Below are 20,449 nucleotides of genomic sequence, written 5' to 3' on the forward strand. Positions count from 1 at the left end.
CACTGGAGAAGGAAATGGCAACCCACTCCAGTATTCTTGCCAAGAAAACCCCATGGAACGTATCACAAGGCTAAAAGATATGATGCCGGAAGATGAGCCCCTCAGATCGGAAGGTGTACAGGAAGGCCTGGCATGCTATGGTCCATGGGGTCACGAAGATTCGGACACGACTTAATGACTGAACAACAACAACAACTACTACTACTCGAGAAAACGAAACTGGTTTCACCATCATGGTGTGACTAGTGATGAAAGCATGAAACTCTCGTACAAATATTTAGGGAGAGAGCTGTATGTATCTGTTTCTGTTCGCTGGTTGCTGTTTTTATTATATATTTTAAAGTTCTTGTTGGCTACTTCTTTGAGGGCTCTTGGTAAAAACACATACATAAAAATAAATGTTAACATATTGACTATATATATAAAAATATTTCTATATCTGCAGCATACTGATGAATGAATCTGGATGAAATGTTTTGCAGGCCTCTGTATTTAATTCCTTTCCCCCAGGAATTCTGTTCAAAAAGCTGCAATTCACATAATTCCTTATGATGCAGAAAGAAAATTGGTTCTGTCTGCTGGAATGCGCCATTGTTACACATGAAGTTACGGCCTTTCCCAAGTTTCCCATTGCTGATGGATCTCCCTGCTAGTGCAAGATGCACCTCTTGAATTTCTTCTGGCAACCCAGTGGGCCAGAGGCAACTCCTTCAGATCTTTTTAGGGTTTTCTGCAAGACAGCGGGGGGAAACCTGTGGCCCTCCAGATGTTGTTGGACTCCAACTCCCATTAGCCCCAGCCAGCATGCTGAATGGTCAAGGAAGATGGGTGTTGGAATCCATAAACACCAGGTAGGCCCCAGATTCCCCACCCCTGCTCTAGGGCAGAAGCTTGGCTGGAAAGGGCTTGAGGCTTTAATAGCTATCTGTGCTTTCAGCTGGGACAATTGTTCCTTCCCCTGCTTAAAAAAAATTAAATGTTTGAGCATGTTTTCCATTCATCAAAGAGCGTGATGTTGCTATTAGCTATAATCATCTTATTCCAGTAAGATCACTCTTGTAATAGCACCAGTGGTGGCTGGTGGCTCCAATGTCAGTGGGGCAATCTGCTCCAGGTTTCAGTCAGAATTCTAAAGGAGCTATCCAAGGTGCTTCCGCACCTTGGATAGCTCCTTCAGAGTTCTGACTAGTTCTGACTGAAACCCAGAGCAGATTTACTGCCCCACTGACATCAGAGCCACCAGCCTCCACTGGATAGCACATATATTCACTGTGGGCTGAAGTACCAGTCTTTGTTCATGTTTTCTGGCTTAACCTCCAAACTAGGGCTGGCCATTTGGTCCTGGGCTGAAGTGTGAGCATAACCTCAGGGGTGACAGGCACTTGATCCCCCTACTCAGCTGCTCAAGAGCAGAAGAGCCTGAAGCGAGGGCAGTGGTGGCAACATGTCCCAGAGTGCAAGCATGTGGGAGGGAGGGAGGGAGGGAGTCTTTCCATTTAAGGAAAACCCACTGTGTATTAGCCATTAGGTGCAAAGCCAAAACAATGTGTACTGCAGCAGGAGGCAAGCTTGCCTGAACAGTCTAGAAGAGTGTGCAGACTTAGTGGGAGTCAGGAATCCTGGGTTCAAGAGGACTGGGCATAAAGCCTTCTTGCGGTGACTTTACACCTAAAGAGATCTCAATATGGAAGTCATGTCTGTGTAGGAATTGCTCACATTCCCTGTTTGCTCATTGTCATATATGATGGTACTGCATGCATGCATTACACTATATGTACACGTAGTGGGTGGTTGCAATTAATCATGGCTTCCCAGCATGCGTAGACACAGCAAACTGCACGGGTTAGGAATGGATCATCATGGGTGACAATTTACACATCCGCTTCGCAAAAGTGCTTACACAGCAGTGACTAAGGAGTTTCATCATATGTGAAGCAGCCCTTACTTAGTAGGTAACATTGGTGCACTCCAGCAAAGAGAACCACATTTCTCTTCTTTCTTTCCCATTGTTTTTCTTCGTTTGCAGTCTCTGTAGTGGCCAACAGAGGGCAGTGTGACCTCAGGATTGGTGCCTAGTTTCTTTCTTCCATCCCAGTTCCCACACTGGGGGTTTTAAACAGCACTTTATCCACAGGTGGACATAACTCCATATCAGTTGGGGAGTGTTTAGGGAAATGTTTAAAAGCTTTGTAGACAAGACTGAGCTATAGATGTGTCAGTGAAGCAGGATGGATTCTGCACAGCTCCCAGCAATGTGAGTGATACCGTCTGGCCCAATCGTTCACAGAGCGAGAATCTGGAATAAGGTTGTGCTCTGAATGCAGTGAGTGCCTTGGGGCTTCCCCTTTCCCACATCACGTTTGCAGCTCTTGAGCCTGGACTGGGCAAGAGCCGACCGTAGCATGAGACATCTCACTGAAGTGCCATGTAGCTCCACATTTCCACAGTTCTTCTAGGTCAGGGAGTTGGGGCAATGCTTATACCCAGTCAGTCCTTTGGTCTGTCTATCTCAGTACTGTCTACAGCAATGGGCAGTGGCTCTTGAAGAGGTTTTGAAGAGAGGGGTTTTGAAGAGAGGTCTTTCCCAGCCCTACCGGGAGATGCCAGAGATGGTGCATGGGACCTGCCGCATGCAAAGCATCATTCGTTCTACCACTCAGCTGTGGCCCCTCCCTTATCTTGGTTGCAGTGGGAAGCACCTTGGAGAGCTCCTTTCAAGTTCTGACTGGTTCTGACTGAAACCCGGAGCGGATTCACTGCCCTGCCACCAGCCTCCTCTGCTTGGTTGCCTCCATGGCTTTCTTCACAGGAACTCAGCTGGCTGACTGTGTGCCCATTTGGTATTTCATTCAGGAAGAGACACTTTAAGGCCTGAGTGTGTGTTGTGGTAACCAGGCCTGTGGTTAGCCTAGGCAGGGGCACTTTGGTCTGCATTTAGGTTTAGCTGTGTGTTCTCCAGAGCAGGGGTAGGCAGAAGGTAGGTCTCCAGGCATTTGGGACTTCAAATCCCTGAAGCCCCTGCCAGCATGGCCAATGTTTAGGAATGCTGGGAGTTAAAGTCCAAAACATCTGGAGGTCTATTTTTCTGCCAACCCCTGCTTTAGAACAAGAGTGGCCTGTTTGGTGGACCTGCTCGAATCCTGACAATGCCATCTCTCTTTTTGAAGAGACAACATGATTCTAATAGGGCTGTTTAAGCATTCAGGTGAATCAAAGATTCAGGAATATAAAATGTCTATTCATATAAGGGAAATGTACATTAAAAGCACCCCTGCCCTATTTTTTTCTCATCTGGAGCATTGCAAAGAACTTTCTAGAGAAAGGAAATACGTGGTTCCTCCCCTTGCTCCCCCATTCACGCTACTGGCCTGTGGCTGCCTCCCATTTTTTTTCACTCTTCAACTTAAACTATTTCTGAGATTAGCGTAGAATAAGCACAGAACCCCTGCTGGCTGCAGTTTGGCACCCACCACATTCACATAAACTGTATGAAAATGATATGCATTTAAAGTGTGCCATTAGCAGTGCTCTCTAGTTCATGGCATGTTGTTTTCCATCTGGTCCTTAGTGCTGAACAAACAAATCCCACCCTTCCGATAGAATTGTGCAAGTAGAGGAATGGGAAAAAAACTATGCTAGTTGTCCCTCATCCCACATCCTGAAAATCCAGGTTTAGCCTCTCCGTAAGCCCCTCTTGGCTTTCTGTCCCAGAGGACTGAAGTGTCCCTCCGTGTTCTAAACAACTAGAGTGCGGAATCTCGCATGGCTAGCTCCCCTCACTGGCTCTTCTCATTGCTCTTCCAGAGAACCCATTGAAATATTGCTTCCCAGGGCATAATAGTTATTCTGGTCTCATTCGTGTGGAGCAGAGCATATCAGAAAAAGCAATTAACAAAGTGTTTAAAAAGCAGGGAGACATGAATTTTACCAGGCAGCAACTGCCAATGGCAACTATCATGTGTGTGTATGTTGGAGATGGGAGGAGAGGAATAAATGAATCATTTTCTTCTGCATTCACCACCACAGAGACCCTCAAGGCCAGATGGTACCACTTTCTTGCTCATACAGGGGCAATAAACATAATAGACCTTCTCTCCTGTCCCCAGGAACTTAGTTTCCACCGCTCACATCTAATACCTCCGAGGAAATATCACTGCATGAGGGTGGGGGCAGGGGGGAAACAGAGCTAAAATAGTATTGAGAGAGGATTCAGGACTCGGGGGGGGGGGCTGTGCGTTTACAGCAAAGGATGTTGTGAACCAGAATACTGAGGTTTTCTGGGAAGGAGTAGGCTTTGGTGAGCCCAAGCCGTGAAATCTGAGATGCAGGGTTTAGTTTGTGAGAGAGCTCACCCAGGCCTCAGCCCTTGAATCTGCTTTCAATATTAGATCCATCCTGGAAGGGTGAATAACAGAGAAATGTGCTTCTAAACATCTGCAGAGTGTCTTCTCAGCGCTGAGCAACCAAAGAAGTAGAGCTTCCAGGGGGATAGAAGTGCTGTGGATCAAGCCATGCTGCCTTTAAAAAACGAATCACTGAAGACTTCTTGGGTTCCTTGGGATAATGGTGGGAGGCACCAGCACATCATTTTGGTCAGCTTGGAGTCTGGGATTTCTGAGTGACAGGAAGGACCAAAACAAAGGTACCAAGCAATGTGTTCATCAGAAACAAAGCTCATGCAGATATGTTTGTGTAGCGTTCCAGAACACGTCCACTTGTTGATCTGGGATGTGTGTGTGTTCACTGGCCTCCATCTTGGTCATGGACCATTGCTCCTTTGCCAGTTGTTGTGTTGCCTATGGATGTATTGGTTTTCATGGTGTTTGAGTGATTAGGGGGGCTCAAGAGAAAATGTTACACATCTTTTGCAACATAATGTTCCCACAGCCACAAAGAACACACTGTCCCTGCAAGCTCCCTTACTGGGGCTGGAGAGAGAGAGAGAGAGAGAGAGAGAGAGGAGGGGAGGCTGTAAAAACGGGCATGCAGAAGTCTCTAGACCCAAGGTCCTCTGTGTGTTGGGAGCGCCTGGTGGCAGTAGTGTATGAAAGCACATGCATATTATAATATATATCTTCACAGGTACATGCATGTCACTTTACATATACAGAGAAGACTCCTGTTTGTCATCATTTGCCTGGGTGTACACAGCAGCCTAGAAATATGGTGGTGTGTTTATTGTATAATGTGTGTATCACAGGCCTGTGATTGGATCTGATGAATGTTCACCTGCATAAAACATTTGTATGTGAACATTTGTGCATGACAGGGAAATAATATTCATGGCTAGATCTTGGTCTGATCCAGCAAGGCAATTCTTTCTTATGTTCTCATTTGGGGGCTTTTTCCATATTAAAAAAAGAAAAAAGGATGACCTGGGTATGGGGGAGGCATGATGCAGAGAGCAGGACATTCTTTTCCCTGTCTTTTAAAATGAGAACTCAAGGTTATCCAACAAAACTGGTGGGCAGTTCGTTCAAGAGTGGTGAAATGAAGTGCTTTTTCGTACAACTCGTGGTTCACCTGTGGAATAATTCCCTGCAGTATGAGGTTGCAATGGCCACTACCTTAGGTATCTTTAAAACACAGTGAGACAAATTAATAGAGTTTGGGTCTAGCAAGAGCTAAAAACCATGATAGATAAAAGGAGTCTTCAGCTGCCGAACCAGTGTGTGTGTGTGTAGATAGATAGATAGATAGATAGATAGATCAATCAGAAGAAGAGATGCTGGTGACAAGCAAGAGAGCAAAGCTGCTGCCCTCGTGCCCAGTTTCTGAGTGCCCAGTGGCGTTTGGCTCAGCTGTTGCTGGAAGCAGAATGCTGGGCTAAATGAGATGCTGGTCTGATCTGGCCTGACGGTTCTCTTCCTAGAACCAAAGCATGTTCAGCCATGCACCAGGAAATGTCTAAAAAGATGTGTGTGTGCATTTCAATATCAATGTCCATTTCTCTGAGGGGTGTTTTTATGAGTGAATTTATTTTATGGCCTGTGTGTCAGTAGATATTTATCACAGGAGGTGTGTTTAACTGCTGGATAGGTATGCTTGCATAAAAGTGCACCAGTCCGCCCTCCCTGCAGGGTTAGTCAATCTTCTGGGTTAGTCCTTGTTAAGTAGCAGCAGCAGCAGCAGCAACCCCCACCCCCAGCCTTCGCCTCAACCACCAAGGCCTTTTTGAGCCTCCCTGCAGCACATATGCATACAAATCAAGAAGTTCCAGCATATAGAGGAATCTTATTTGTCAGCACAAAGGTGGGAGACAATAGTTTTTAAGAGTGCTGAAACTGGTTTGAGAGAGGTTTTCCTTCCCATGGTGCATGCACAGATTTCTTTTATCTCCTTGATGCTTCTTGTCAAACTGGTGTGGAAGCAATACAAAAACCTTTTCCCTATGGCAAAGAAGAATTGGGATGTGTATACCTCCTGTGCAGCAACCTGTCTTCCAAACTGCCTTCAACTCTTTGAAATACCCATCATCCACCTCCAGCCTTAAAAACCACCTCTGGTCTCCCATGCCACCCATTTTGGCTTTAAACCACTAGATCCTACCAGGCTCTCAACAATGATTCTGATGTAACTTCTGTCTGTCTGTCTGTCTGTCTGTCTGTGTCTCTCTGCAAATAATATGCATGGGGGAGAAATATCTATAGGGGGACAGTGTTACATCAGAATGCAGAAAATGCACAGGGAATTTCCAGGGAAGATAGCTGAGCAAATGCAAGCCGGAATCTAGTCTCCCACTTACTGATTCTGCCCGCCAAATCCACCTGAATTTAGAATCCAATGTAAAACGTCCCTGTACTCCTGCTGTTTCCTATTCATGGATCTTTGCTACAACATTCATGTGGAATTTTTATTCTGATGTAACACTTTTTGTGTGCCTCTTGACCCCCCCCCCCCAACCCAGGACTTTGGGCTTCCAATGCCCCCTGCTCTAATCCACTGTATCCTCATTCCTCTTACTCACAGAACCCCAGTGTCCTGTTCTCCCTCCCTAGCTCTATCTCATTAGCCCCCATCCGTTCCCCTGAAGTGAGGACAGATCTCCCTCATTAAAGGCAGCTGGAATCCTGGCATTGGACATTTTCATTCTTTTGCGTCTATTTTTTTCTCCCTTTCTTCCCCATTCCCTTGTTCCCTGCCAGCAAAACTCGAGCGTCATGAATAGAGAAGGGGTTTCTTTGTTCCTCTGAGCTGTTCTGCTTTCCTGCTGCTGCTAGAAGGACTCAGCCAAAATGCTCCCCCTCTTCTAGTCTCTGTTTAAACTTCATTCTATGGTTACAGCAGAAGCTGTGTGTATGCTGTGGAAGAGGAAGTGGGGCAGGGGGGCACAGGTGGCTGTATGAGACAAACAGGCATCTCTACCCAAGAGATAGCTGCATCTCAGAACTAGGCAAAAAGCTCATGTACCAACACCTGTCCCCATCCCAGCAACAACGGCATCTAGGAACTAGCGTGAGCTGCCACTTCCCGCCAGGGGCTGCTTAACTCCATGAAGAACTGCCCCACATTCTCTTTCAGGACACAAGAGGGGTAGATTGGAGCTGGGTGGGGCCTGCTGCTACAGAATGCCAGACAGGTGGATTTCAGGACTTGTATGTTCTGGTGAAGGCAAGTGAGGTTTTGTGAATTTATGTAAAGATAAACTACTCCTGACCTTGTACTAATTCTATTGATGTCTACCCTAATCAACCCCTCTAATCAGTGGAGGCTGGTGGCTCCAAGTCAGAATCAGTCAGAACTCTAAAGGAGCTATACAACCTTGGATAGCTCCTATAGAGTTCTGACTGGTTCTGATTGAAACCTGGAGCAGATACATCACCCCACTGACATTGGAGCCACCAGCCTCCACTGCTCCCAGTGCCGTGGATCCAAAGCTTAAAACCAAAATATGCTCCAGTCCCAAGGTAGGGCGTGTGTGTGTGTGTGTGTGTGTGTGTGTTTATGAGACCAGTCATTAAAACTGAGCCAGCAATCTGCGAGTTTCTGGAAGGAACAAAACTGTCTGCCCAGAGACACTGACACTCCTTTCAAAACAGATGAGGAATACTTCCCTGCAATGAATGATTATATGAACAGTTACCACTCTGCAGTGCACACAAAACTGCACCAGAATCTTGCCAACTTTTCTAGTCTGCTGCTTGTTAATTACATGCCACAATAATGGCATCTTGCGTTTAGAAAACAAAGAGGTCTCCCTCTGGCTCCCATTCACTCCATTTTAAACTATTAGTATTGGGGTTTGGGGCATCCCTGGGACACAGGGAGCCTGCCTCAACACAAAGAGGTTGGACATGATCCCCTCAAGTTTCCGTCCAACCCAAATGTTCTACAAGTGAGATCTAGATCAGCTGCAACTAGTGATGCAGGTTTTGGAGGACTATCTCAGCCCTAAGACAAGTAGAGGCAGAGATCCATGAGAAGGCCCGTTCCCTTTTGGTGCATCAGAGATGAAGAACTGCTAAGTAAGATACTTCCTCAGATTCTGGGGGACCAAAGATGATGGGACCTCAGGAAACAAGAATCTAACAAGAGCCCCTTCAGATCAAATGGAAGGTTTACCTAATATAGCGCCTTGTTTCACACACTGGACAGTCACACACTCTGACTTGGATTCCTACATTGAGTAGGGGGTTGAACTCGATGTTCTTGTAGGCCCCTTCCAAGCCTACTATTCTATGATTCTATGAAAAGCATCTGAGAAACCCACAAGCAGGAAGGGAACAGCCCTCCCTGACCATTGCCCCCTTGCAACTGGTAATATTCAGGAACACACAACCTCTGAACAAGGAGGTTCCACTTAATGCATATTCTTCCCGATTAGCCCTGCCACCACTTGCCTCCTTGTGTCAAATTATAGACTGTAAACCTTCTGGGCAGGGAACTGTAGTCTGTACTCAAGCGCCACACACCTTGATGGTACTATAGAAATAAATAAAAGTTTGGCTATCATGATTAATAGAATCATAGAATAGTAGGGGTGGAAGGGGCCTACAAGGCCATTGAGTCCAACCCCCTGCTCAATGCAGGAATCCAAGTCAGAGCATCCCTGACAGATGGCTGTCCAGCCTCATCTGGAACGCCTCCAGTGTGGGAGAGCCCACCACCTCCCCAGGTAATTGGTTCCATTGTCGTATTGCTCTTACAGTCAGGAAATTTTTCCTGATGTTCAGCCGGAATCTGGCTTCCTGTAACTTGAGCCCATTAATAGCTATTGATAGGCGTTATCCTTGATGAAAGGATTTTGGGAGGAAAACTGTAATACATTCTTTTTTTCTTCAGTGTCCATTAAATTATTTGGTGGGGAAGGGGACTGTGATGAAAGGAAACAGGGACAACTGCAAGGGTCAAATGAGAACCACAGGAGAGGCTCATTCCAGCTCTCCTTAGAAAATCCCAAAGGACAATTGCTCTCCAGGCCCTGATGTGGGACAGGGAAGGCAGGAAGGCCCCCAAAGGGTGCTTGTCTGGGTGCAACTAAAACAAGATATGGGGGAGGGGGTTACATCACGCTTGGGTCTCCCTAATCAACTTATCTGGAGCCAAGAAGGAATGTTTTGTGTCCGGTCCACTGACGTGTGGGCTGTGTGTTTGGGCCTTCCCCTGCAGTGTGTGCCTTGGCTCGCTTGCTGGAATCATCTAGGACTTTCTCTGTTCCACAGGCACCTTAGGGTGGCATGATATCTCCCTTCTCTCGTACTCTCTGTTGTGGTCTGGATTATGTGGTTGACTCTTGCAGGACTGAAGGGGAGCGGGGAGGAGGATTGCTCCTCCTCTGCTCCCTTCCATCATTATGATCCTATTGAGTGAATTAAGATGCCAGAGATGCCAGTTAGGAGGAGTCTAGGGAGGGCAAGTGATGCTCCTGGTGCCACTGGGTTCTAAACAGGGATGCATTTCTCTTGGACAGAGCCAGGGGAGTGGATGGCTTTGGAGAAGGGCCAAAGCTCAGCAGTGGAGCACATGCCCAGGTTCAGTCCCTGGCAGCTCCAGAGAGGGCCAGGCAATTCCTCTGCCTGAGACCCTGGAGAGCTGCTGCCAGGCATTGCAGACAACATTGAGCTAGAGAGACCTGACTTGGAATACGGCAGCTTCCTGTCTCTTGTGAGCTTTTCCTGGTGTGCCCTTTTGCAACCCACCCCAAGTTCTTGAAACAGCATGGGCTATAAATCCACATAAATGATAGCAGGGCTTCTCTCCCTTCCCGTTGCTACCGCCAACAGACCCATCCCAAATAGGGTTCCTTTGCTCCACAAGACCCCCTGACCCGCCATTTGGGCCAACCTGCCCTTCTCCCTGGCTTCTGCTCACAGTGGCTCCCACACTTCCTTTTAAGCTCCCCCCGCTGCCCTGTCCCTCCGCGCGCCCCCACCGAGCCCTCCCCTGGCCGCTCTCCTAGAGTAGTACCAAACTACCGAAGGGCAGTTGGGCCATAGTCCTACAGCGCCCTCCATCGTTTCCTCGCGTACTACTACCGCTTTTTTCTGTTCCTTTATGCTCCACTTGGTCTCCCATCCGTCCCCCTGTGCTTAGCCTCGTGGTGTCTCCATCCTGTGACGCTGCAGGAACAGCACAAAAAGACCCCTCCCCACAAAACCCCTCTGCATCTTGCTGGCCTTTGGTGGCAGGATGCATTCTCTTTTTCAAACCCCTTGCCTGCTTTTTAAATGCGCTCTTTATCCATTCATCTAAGCACCTTTGCGCGTCTTCATGGCAGGGCGGATGACAGCCAAAGGAGGGCTGGCATGATCTCTCGCCCCCACCCCGCGCGATCCTCTGCAACCCGGCCGGCTTTTTTGTTTGTTCGTTTCTGATCGATGCGAAGCAGTGAAGAGTTACATTTCCATACATCTCAATGATTTATCATATGTAAATTGCCGATGGTCGGCATTGGGTCCCCCTCCTCTTTCTCTGTCTGGGTCAGTTAGCACCTCTAATTCTGTAGGCACGTTTGGAAAGCGGTGTGGGGGGGGGGGGTTGCAGTTAAGGAAGCCGAGTCTGTCCATCTACACCTTTTCTCTGCAATGAATGTGTTGTTTGGCCTTCCGCGTGGTGGTGGTGGTGGTGGTGGGGCGATCCTACCCGGTCGGTGGGGGCAGAACCTCACACCTTTTGCCCACGTTTTGCCTCCCCTTCCCCCTGTTTCGGCCTCTGTTAAGAAGATCCACACCGAATCATTTGCTCCAGTTAGACCTCACCTTCTGTCGAAGCCAGGCCGGGGTGTGTGTGTGTGAAAGAGCCCCCGCCGCCACCCCCAACCCGACTTGGAGAAATGGATCCAGTGAAGCCAGAGCTCCGATCCGATCCGATCCAGCCCCCCCCCCCCCCCGCGCCTAGGACTGCGGCGCTCTGTGCTTCGCCTTCTCTCGCTTCGCAACCTGCTTCTGCCGTGGTGGCGGCGGGGAGTGTGGCATTGGTGTTGAATGCTAATGACCCTCTCTGGTGTGCGTGTGTGTATCTTTGCCTTGCGTGAGAGGGGAAAAGAACAGACGACGTGGTCTTGTCTGCGTTAAAGGAATAAAAATATATCAAGACACCCCCCCCTCCGCAACCCTGCTCGCTTGCCCCTTCTCCTCCCGATGCGCTTCTCTCAACCCCCCCCCCTTTTTGCACCGCCGCGTGTTTTTAGAAAGGTGACCCGGAAAGGGAGGGGGGGGGGTGGTAAGAAGAAAATAAATAAATAACTCAACTCTCTAAGCGATGCAGAGATTTCTGGGCTCAAGGCCCCGCGGAAAGGCAGCTTGCAAGGCAGCGGCTTTGGCGTTTATTTATTTATTTCCATCCCTCCTCGCCGGCGACCATCCGCCCGCACCGACGCCGGTTTCTGCTTTAACTTTGGGATGCAACATGTGTAGCGCGGAAGCCTGCAACAACCTTGAACGGAGACAGACACGGAGAGGGGGGAGAGAGGGGGGGGGACTCCTGAGCAGTGAATAAAAATCGGAAATACATTTTGGAAGGGAAGGGAAGAAAAGGAGGAAGGGGGGAAGAAAAAGAGAAGGGAGAAGATGCTGCTGTTCCCGTGGCTCGTTGGATTTAGCGCTTGTTTGATTCCCCGCAGGAGAAAAGGAGATTAAGGGGAGAGGAAATAGGAATAAATAAAATTATCTTAAAAAAAAAAAATCAAGGAGGAAACAATTCTGTCTCTCTCTCTCTCTCTCTCCAGACGCGGAGAATTTTTTTCTCCCCTTCAGTTTCCTGGTTTATTCTTTTCTCGGGAGTTGTCATGAAAAGGTAAGTATTTATTTATTTATAAATCCCTATTTCAAGACAAACGTCCGGTTCTTGTTCCGCAGGGTCACAGGCACAGGGATTTGTTGCTTGCTTGAATATCGAGGAGGGGGCTTCTTCTCTGACTCTTTTCCCCTGATCCCCAGTACCTTTGGTTGGTTGTTATTGTTTTTAAAGGGAAAGTGACGGGGGGGGGGGGCTCAGTGGAAAGTGGATGGGAATCTGCACCCCCCACAATCTCCCATAATTGTGCTGATGGTCTCGCAGCACTCCTGTCTAATCTGTAACTGGCCCTAGCTGAAAAGAAAAGGGTCCCCCCCCCCAATGATTTTACGCTTTTGTCCCCTTTTTCCGTGCGGGCCACACACACACACACACACACACCAAGATATGAGTTCAGACTCCTAAAGGCGCCCTTTCTTCCCCCCACCCCCAAGGGGGCTGGGTTTGCAGGGGAAAGAATGGGTGCCCCCCCCCCCGCTGTGTGTACGCTCGCGCGTGATTTGTTTGTGGCATTGATCATCCAGACTGCGAGAGTATGAGATGCAAAACAAAATTTAAAATGTGTTTTTTGTTTGTTTCTAAAACCCTCCTTGATATTATTCCGAATTAATTTCCATTGCAAAAGAATCACAAAGACGGGGAGACTTGATTGCAGCGTCTGGCTTTTCTTAGCAGAGAAGCCGAGTCAGTATTTTTGGCCAAAAATTAAAATAAGACAAAATACCCAACGGAAGGGCATCTACACCCCCCCCCCCGCAGTCCCCAGTTGAGAAACAGAAAGGGAGACCAGCAAAAAAAAAAAAAGCCCACCCCACCCCACCCCACCCCACCCCACCCCCGAGCGGCTTCTTTTTCTGGTTGCATTACTGGGTAGCCTCCACTCCGACGGCCAAGGGGAAGGGGGATGCAGCCGGATCGGGCCCCGCTCCCCCGTGGGAGTGTGGACGGGTCTGGATGGGCGAGTAGTAGGGCCTCTGTGAGTGAAGTCTAGTGGGTCGAACCGGCGGAGAGCTCGGACGCCTGGGTTGTTCTGGAGGAGAGAAGAGCCTAGTGGTTAGCGGGCCTGGGCAGGACTAAAGCTGAGTGTAAAGGGGGAGGAGTAGGGTGCGGTGGCAGAGAGAGCGAGCCAAGGCGCCTGGGTCTTCTGGGAGGAGCGTAGGGCTGAGAGCAGGAGGAAGCCGACGGCCAGGAGTCTTTGGATTCTTCAGGAAGGCAGTGGATTATAGTGGTTAAAGTGGGGCAAGGCGCCAGACGTCTTCAGATCTCCGCAGGGGGGTTAATGACTAGCGCAACAGAGCCTCCCTTCCGACCCCGACCCCCGGGCAGGATTCTCCCGGAAAGGAGCGGGGGCTAACGGCGTGAGGAGGGAAGACCCCTCCACGCACGCAGGTGTGGGCCTTAGACGCTCGCAGGGCTGCCCTACAGATCCCGCCCTCCGAGACTGAGCTTGGAGGGGCGCGAGAGAAGACACGGGGCCCCCCTCGGGGAGCGGGTGCTGCCGCAGGACGAAAGGAAGCCGCCCCTGGCCCGCGCGGATCCGCCGCTGGTGGAGGTGAGGAGGCTGGTGGCGGGCCTGGGGCGGGACGCCGCCGCCGCCGCCGCCGCCCCTTTCCCGCCGCGGTTGGGTCCGCGATCGCGGGGGGCCGCACCGCTCAGCCCCTGGAAGGAAGGCGGCCGGCCGGCCGGCCGCAGAGGGATCCTAAGATGGCTGTGTTTTAAGACCAGGAACGTGTGAAGCGGCGCCAAGAAAGGACGGTGTCCGGGAAGGGGGGCTCGTGGAAGGTGCGGACGGGGGGCTGAGGAGGTTCTCCCTCTCGTCAGGCGCCTAGAGGCCGCTCTCCCCGCTCCCAGAGGGGGTTCGGGGGAGGGGAAGGGTTTGTCTGAAGCGGCCTCTGCACAAGGGGTTTGACGGGTCGGACGGGAGTTAAGGGAGGATTCCATGTGTGCGCGGCGTGGAAAGAAAGACCCAGACGTTGAGCCAGAGGGTGATTTATCTACCAGTTATTTTTTAAAAAAATCTCACTGCTGCCACTTCAAAGCAAGAAGAGAGGGGCTGAAGGGCAACAGAATGCTACCTGGTTCTGTATCCCCCCCCCCTTTAAGGAAGGGTAATGAGTGGGGAATGGATGTATCCAAGATCTTGCAGCAGGGAAGGGAGGGAATGCAGGGATCCTGGCTGGCTCAGCCGGCAATACCCAACTCTCCTCCCAAATGACTGAGTAGCTGTTTCTAACCCACACTCTTCCTAGATGATCCAAATGTCTTGGTTCCCCAGCTTCTTTGCTCCAAACAGTCCATTTCTCTCACTCCGCCAACAGTCCAGGCTAGGAGAGCACACCCCTCCCTACACTAGACACTGGCGCCATGTGCCTGGGGAAGCAAACCCTGCTTGGCCTGCCAGATCTCCTCCTTTCCTTAGCACACCCCCCCCCCCCGCTAGCTGGGGCCAGTGGTTTCTTTCCATGCCCCATCCATGCCCCTGTTGTCTCAAGAGGGTGGCTTTGTGCTGGGCCTGACTGAATTGTGAACTGGATTCTTTGGGGAAAGGGTGGGTCATGGTGAGTCGGTGCCCGGATGCCTGCCTTCTCAGTGGTGTCTTATCCCAGAAATGCACCTATACCCGTGCTCAAATTGCAGGAAGGGGGCAGAGAAGGGTCTGGCCCAGATAACCTCCCCCCCCCATGACTGTTTTTAGAAACATGATTTGGATAAAATGGGGGAATTAGGGGTGGGGCTTGTGGATTTTATTAAGGACCCCTACCTTCCCCCCATCATTCAAGCACTCCCCCCACACACTGACTTGTATGCAACTCTTTTTCATACATAAATTCCAATGCCAGCCTGTGGGAAAGGCCCTCCATCTCCTCTGTAACAGAAACAGTAGTGTGGTTTGTGTATGAAAAGTAATTAGGTAGGGAGAAAAGATGGGAGAAGGGCATGGGACATAGGAAGCTGCTTAACACCATGCCAGACCATTGTTCCAGGGTCTCTGGCAGACATCTGTCCCATCACCCACTGACCTGATCTTTTAACTGGAGATGCCAGGGCCTGAACCTAGGACCATCTTCAAAGAAGATACTCTCCCATGGAGCTATGGTTCCTCTAGAAGGAAGAGTTCAGAGTCTAAGGGGAGAATGCAGACAACAGTCCTGCTACTGCTCGCATGGGGAAATTAACGAAAGAGGATAGATACAAAGATGGAGGCAGGAGGTTAGGAAGATGGTAGGGACTTTGGCACTATCAGCAGCTAAAAAGGTAAAGGTAAAGGTGTCCCCAGCCAGTCATGTCCGACTCTAAGGTGCGGTGCTCATCCCCGTTTCTAAGCCGAAGAGCCAGCGCTGTCCGAAGACACTTCCGTGGTCATGTGGCCAGCATGACTGAACACCGAGGTGCACGGAACGCTGTTACCTTTCCCGCTGAGGCGGTACCTATTTATCTACTTGCAATTTCTTGCTTTTGAACAGCTAGGTTGGCAGAAGCTGGGACTGAAGACAGGAGCTCACTCAGTCACACAGCACTCGGGTCTCGAACTGCTGACCTGCCGACCTTCCAGTCTGCAGTTCAGTGTCTTAACCACTAAGCCACTGCGGCTAGAGGGTGCTATTTCCTGGAGAGCAGTAGGGCGGGAGGTGCTGTACCAAAGGAAGTCAGGGACCACTGCAGGGCACAATTGGAATTTATGAATAAAGAAGTACTGCCCCCAGCCGCCGTTGGCTGATGTGTGGTCCATTCAGTATTTCCCTTTCTTTGTTCTGTTGCCACCTGCTATCTTCTGGACATTCTTTCCGAAAAGGTTCTCCCCACTCTTCACACGCAGTCCATGAATGACCTGTGGAGCCCATTGTCACAGGATTCTGCAAATAGGTAGGGGTTCAAGACCGGTATTTTTTGGGGGGGGTGTTAAAGACTGTGGTGGAGGATGGGATAAGATTGATAACAGCCAACAAGGATGGGGAGAAGAGGCAGACATGCTGAAGATGTCTATAAAACTGAGTGCGAGGCAGACGATAAAATCACTTCATAATTACTGCTGTGGTTTCCTCTGGAAACTGTTTTCAGAGTGTGTGTGTGTGTGTGGGAATCCCCAAGGAGATGTTGGCTTTTGCTAAAGGATGTATGTGCTCCTTCCGTTCTTATCCTGTTTTTGGCCCAATTTCTTTCGTGGGTGGGTGTTTCAGGATAGCCTGAAGACAAAACACTGTCTGGCTGGTGCCCCTTCCATCTTTTGTGCAATCCTAGGGGCAGTCGGCGGCTGCCAGTCACAAAGATGTTTCTGCCCCCTTTCTCCTAGGATTGGAAATGGGGCCACGCGGTGGTTCCACGGCTGTGGGGGCTGAAGCAATATTTTCCTTCCCGGATTCTGGATACTAGGTTGAGATGGATCATTGGTATGGCCCAGTCTGATGGTGACTATGACCTTTGAGTATGTCTTTGTCTTTAAATATTCACGTTTGGGATTCCACATTGCTGGGCATGTAGTGCCTGACTGACAGTGCGCTTCTTTTCATGTGTCTCTGGGCTTCTCACACACGGAGGCTGCCTGTTCACATGTGAAATTGCTAGCGTCTTATGAAGCAGGTGTGCCCTTGAAGGAGCTCCATGTGTATCAGTGGCTGTTTCTCCTTTCTGACTGTGCATGTGCGTCAGTGATCCCCTTTGCTGCTGCTTCAGATGCATCAATGGCTGTCTCCTTACTGATTATTGTACAATGTGTGGGGTGGGGGTGAGAGTTGATTCTTCCCCACTGTGTGTACCTGTCCCAGAGGCTCTTTCTCCCCCGCCCCCCGGCCACCTTTGCGCACATGGCTTGTTCTCTTCCCTCTGGCTGTGTGTGTGGATCAGTGGTTGTCTCTTCCTTCTGACTGTCTTTTTCACCAATTGTTTTCTCTCTTGACTGTGCTTGTTGATCGGTTGACTCTTCTGGCATGAGTATGCCCTGCTACCAATAATGGTCTCTTTTCAGGCTGGCTGTGTGTTTGTGAGTGGCTGTCTTGGTGGATCTCCTCCCCTGCAACAATGTGTGTCCAAGAAAATAGCTTCTTTCCTGATTGCTAGTATGGTTTAGCATGCAGGGGGTGGCCATAGACCCAGGAGAGCTGGGTCCAAGCCACCTCCCAGCTCAAGCCATGAACTCACTAGATGGTCTTGGACAAATACATTTCAGCCTGTTTCCCATCTGTAACATGGTGACACTAGTGATCTACCTAGCGGATGGACCACATAAGGACCGTCAAGCACATTTGCCCTGATGGTCCAATATAGACGTTACTCATGTTTGTACTGTCTCTCGCACTTGACAAAGGAACCACGTGTCTGGTTTGGACTGCCCCTACCTCCAAACACACAGCTGTCGGAATGACTTTTTCTCTCCCTGTCACTTGTGGATTTTTCACATGGGTTGTATATTTTCTTCCCTTAAGAGGTGTTGGCTAGTGTAGGAGCTTCCTAGCAACAGATTAGCTGGTTTGGGTGTGGTCAGAGAGAGAGAGACAGCAAACTGTGCTGCACAGATTTAGTACCTACAATACACTAATGTGCTTATAGCATTGCTAAAGGAATGTTAAATAGTACTACTGATAGTAGTAGCAGAAGTGTCAACTTGTATGAATATGAGCTCTGAATGCATACAGCACAGGCAGGTGAAATACAGCTACTGCCTGGTTTGTAGCAACACTAGTCTTCCACCTGTATTCCCATGCATCTCCCTAATATACCATCTGAGTGCAGCCACACATTTGCATAGCAAACCCACCTGTCCTTAAGACACCCCTTTAACGGTATCTGCAAGCCTTGAGATAGAATCAATAGTCTGCCCACACATCTTTGCAAGCAGTGTTCATCAAGCAGACTTTCAAGCAAACATGGCGGTATCCTTTTAATATGTAAACGCCTCGTGGCTAAAGTGATTTGAATGGAGAATCTGCATAAACATTTGCCACTGTGCACATGCACTAGGCCTTGTGGAGAATGTACCAAGTGAACAGAAGGTTTTGCACATTGCCTGATCAATGTGCAAAGTCTCTAAATGATGCTGGGGAATGTGCAGCCTGACTGTATAAACAGGGTCTTTCACACATTGACTGGTCACTGTGCATATTCTCCAGTTGTAAAATATGCACAGTCACTGATCAGGTGTGAAATGCTCATACTCTAACATCTCTTAGAGGGTTATGTATAGTGACTGGCTGGTGTACACAGTCCTCTGTTCGTACAAATTTCTCCACAATGTCTGGGGAATATGCACATTTTCCCAGGTTAATCATATATCTGAAATACAGATACTTTTGTGAGTAGAGTTCTGGTCTATAAGTACATAATTTTTCCTGTATTTGCTGGGGAAATTTAGATGCATGGTTTTTCACTGTTTGCTCTTGCAAGAGATACACTTCCTATAAACCAGGGGTAGATGTTTTGGCCTACAACTCCCATCATCCCTCACTATTGGCTATAATGACTAAGGCTACAAGCATACCTGCATGGTATCACTGTACCTATTCCCCAGTGCAAACATGGACTATGTTTGCATACATACTTCATGCTCCCAGGTACTCTGTGTACACCCTTACAAGGACATGTTGTCATCTCATGCTATGTGCACTGACACCACTATAGCTACCCTGTAGCTATGTAGCCGCTCTGCTTGCATCTGCATCATTTTTGTCAAGCTGGATGGCAATGTGGTTTTAAGGCACACACGCTACTTTCAATACCTATACCCACCCTTTATGCCATTGTACTAACAGCCAGTCACTGTAGATAGTACTGAGTTGGATGGACCAACGGTCTGATTTGGGATAGAGTCACAGAATCATGGGGCTGGAAGGGGCCTACTTGACCATCGAGTCCAACCCCCTGCTCAGTGCAGGAAGCCCGATTCCCAGGCAGTCCCCCATCCAAGTACTAACCAGGGCTGACCCTGCTTAGCTTCCGAGATCAGACGAGATCGGGCGCATCCAGCCCTTTGCTAAGGCAGGTTCCTATGTTCTCTCTCTTTCTGATGTTTGCGACCCCTCAGCCAATATCACTGTACACCACATCACATCAAACTGCGACCAGTGGACTAGCCAGCTGTACAATACCTATAAGTATATTCCCTCAATGTTTTCCCACACATGCCATCTTAAGTACCATTTCATGCTATAGCTTCAAACTGCAATTAATGCCCAGATAAAAGGGGGGGGGGGAGGCAATCGCCGCCACCACCACCCCGGCCCATAGATTCTTTGACTGTAGCTTGTGCACGCATCCCATCCTTATGGAAACATTAATCCAGTATAGTTTGTCACAGATACACTCACACTGAAGCAAAAACCACTTCTGGTTGTCATCTTTTTCGTGGCACACATGGGGATCCTCTTGAATCTCGCTTTAGGCTGTAGCTCTCTTCCCTCTCCTACATACACCCCAACTCTGACGCTAAGCAAAATACCTTTTGCATGGGCAGACTTTTAAGACTACAGACACATCCATTCAGAAAAAGATGCTGTGTTTGTAGGTGGCTGTCAACACGTTCTGCCCACCCTCCTCCTTCGCATATAAACCATGGTGCTGCTTACTAATGTCCTGCTTCAACCAAACCTATAGGTCTTTTCTGGCAATGCCTACCCTGCTTCTTACCGTCAGCCACTTTTCCCATCCATGCTGTCTCTATGCCCCTTCACACCCACTCTCATTTATCTCTCACTGCCATCAGCCCCCACCTGTTCCTTCCTGCTAAAAAAGCCAGAGGGTTCTGGAACAATTCCTGACCCACCCACCCTTCCTCCAGATGCTCCAGTTTCCAGAACAAGCTGCTAATGGACACTTATGAAAAGGTCCCCCCTGCTCCAGTGAAGAGCAGGTGTGTGTGGGGGGTCGCTTTTAAGAATTGCCAGGCACAGCTGTGCTCACACAAGTGGCCTGTTGTCCAGGTTCCAAGAAACTGGTGTGATCCAGTGTGAAGCCAATGGTTTGGCAGCTTTGCTCAAAATCTGTGCACACACCAAAACAGCTGGGGGAAAAGGGCCTTGCCAATGGAGGGAGGGGATGAAAGAGACTGTGGAAACAGCTGCTTGGGCAGGGATCCTCCTTTGCGGAGAGACAAAGGCCATAAATGAAGATTGGAGTGGCTTAAGGCAGGAGGATGGCAGGGTGCAGGGAAAGGGGGCATCAACTTGAGCCTGGTCTTGTCAACAGTTCTTTTCAGTGCCAAAGACCTTCATGAGCATGTGCAGAG

General features: G+C 49.3%; 1 protein-coding gene across 1 annotated transcript in view; it reads left to right on the forward strand.

Moving 5' to 3' along the window:
- The first annotated feature begins 12,178 nt into the window (after window positions 1-12,178).
- Window positions 12,179-20,449, forward strand: part of GRIN2D (glutamate ionotropic receptor NMDA type subunit 2D) — a 62,376-nt gene continuing 54,105 nt past the window's right edge. Inside the window, exon 1 of the mRNA XM_084805610.1 lies at window positions 12,179-12,234. The gene's annotated coding sequence lies outside the window, so the exon portion shown is untranslated. The remainder of the gene's footprint in view (window positions 12,235-20,449) is intronic.

Source organism: Heloderma suspectum, chromosome 6, assembly GCF_057233095.1.
Source record: "Heloderma suspectum isolate Gila_16-S chromosome 6, 16-S_ref, whole genome shotgun sequence".
Classification (NCBI taxonomy): Eukaryota; Metazoa; Chordata; class Lepidosauria; order Squamata; family Helodermatidae; genus Heloderma; species Heloderma suspectum.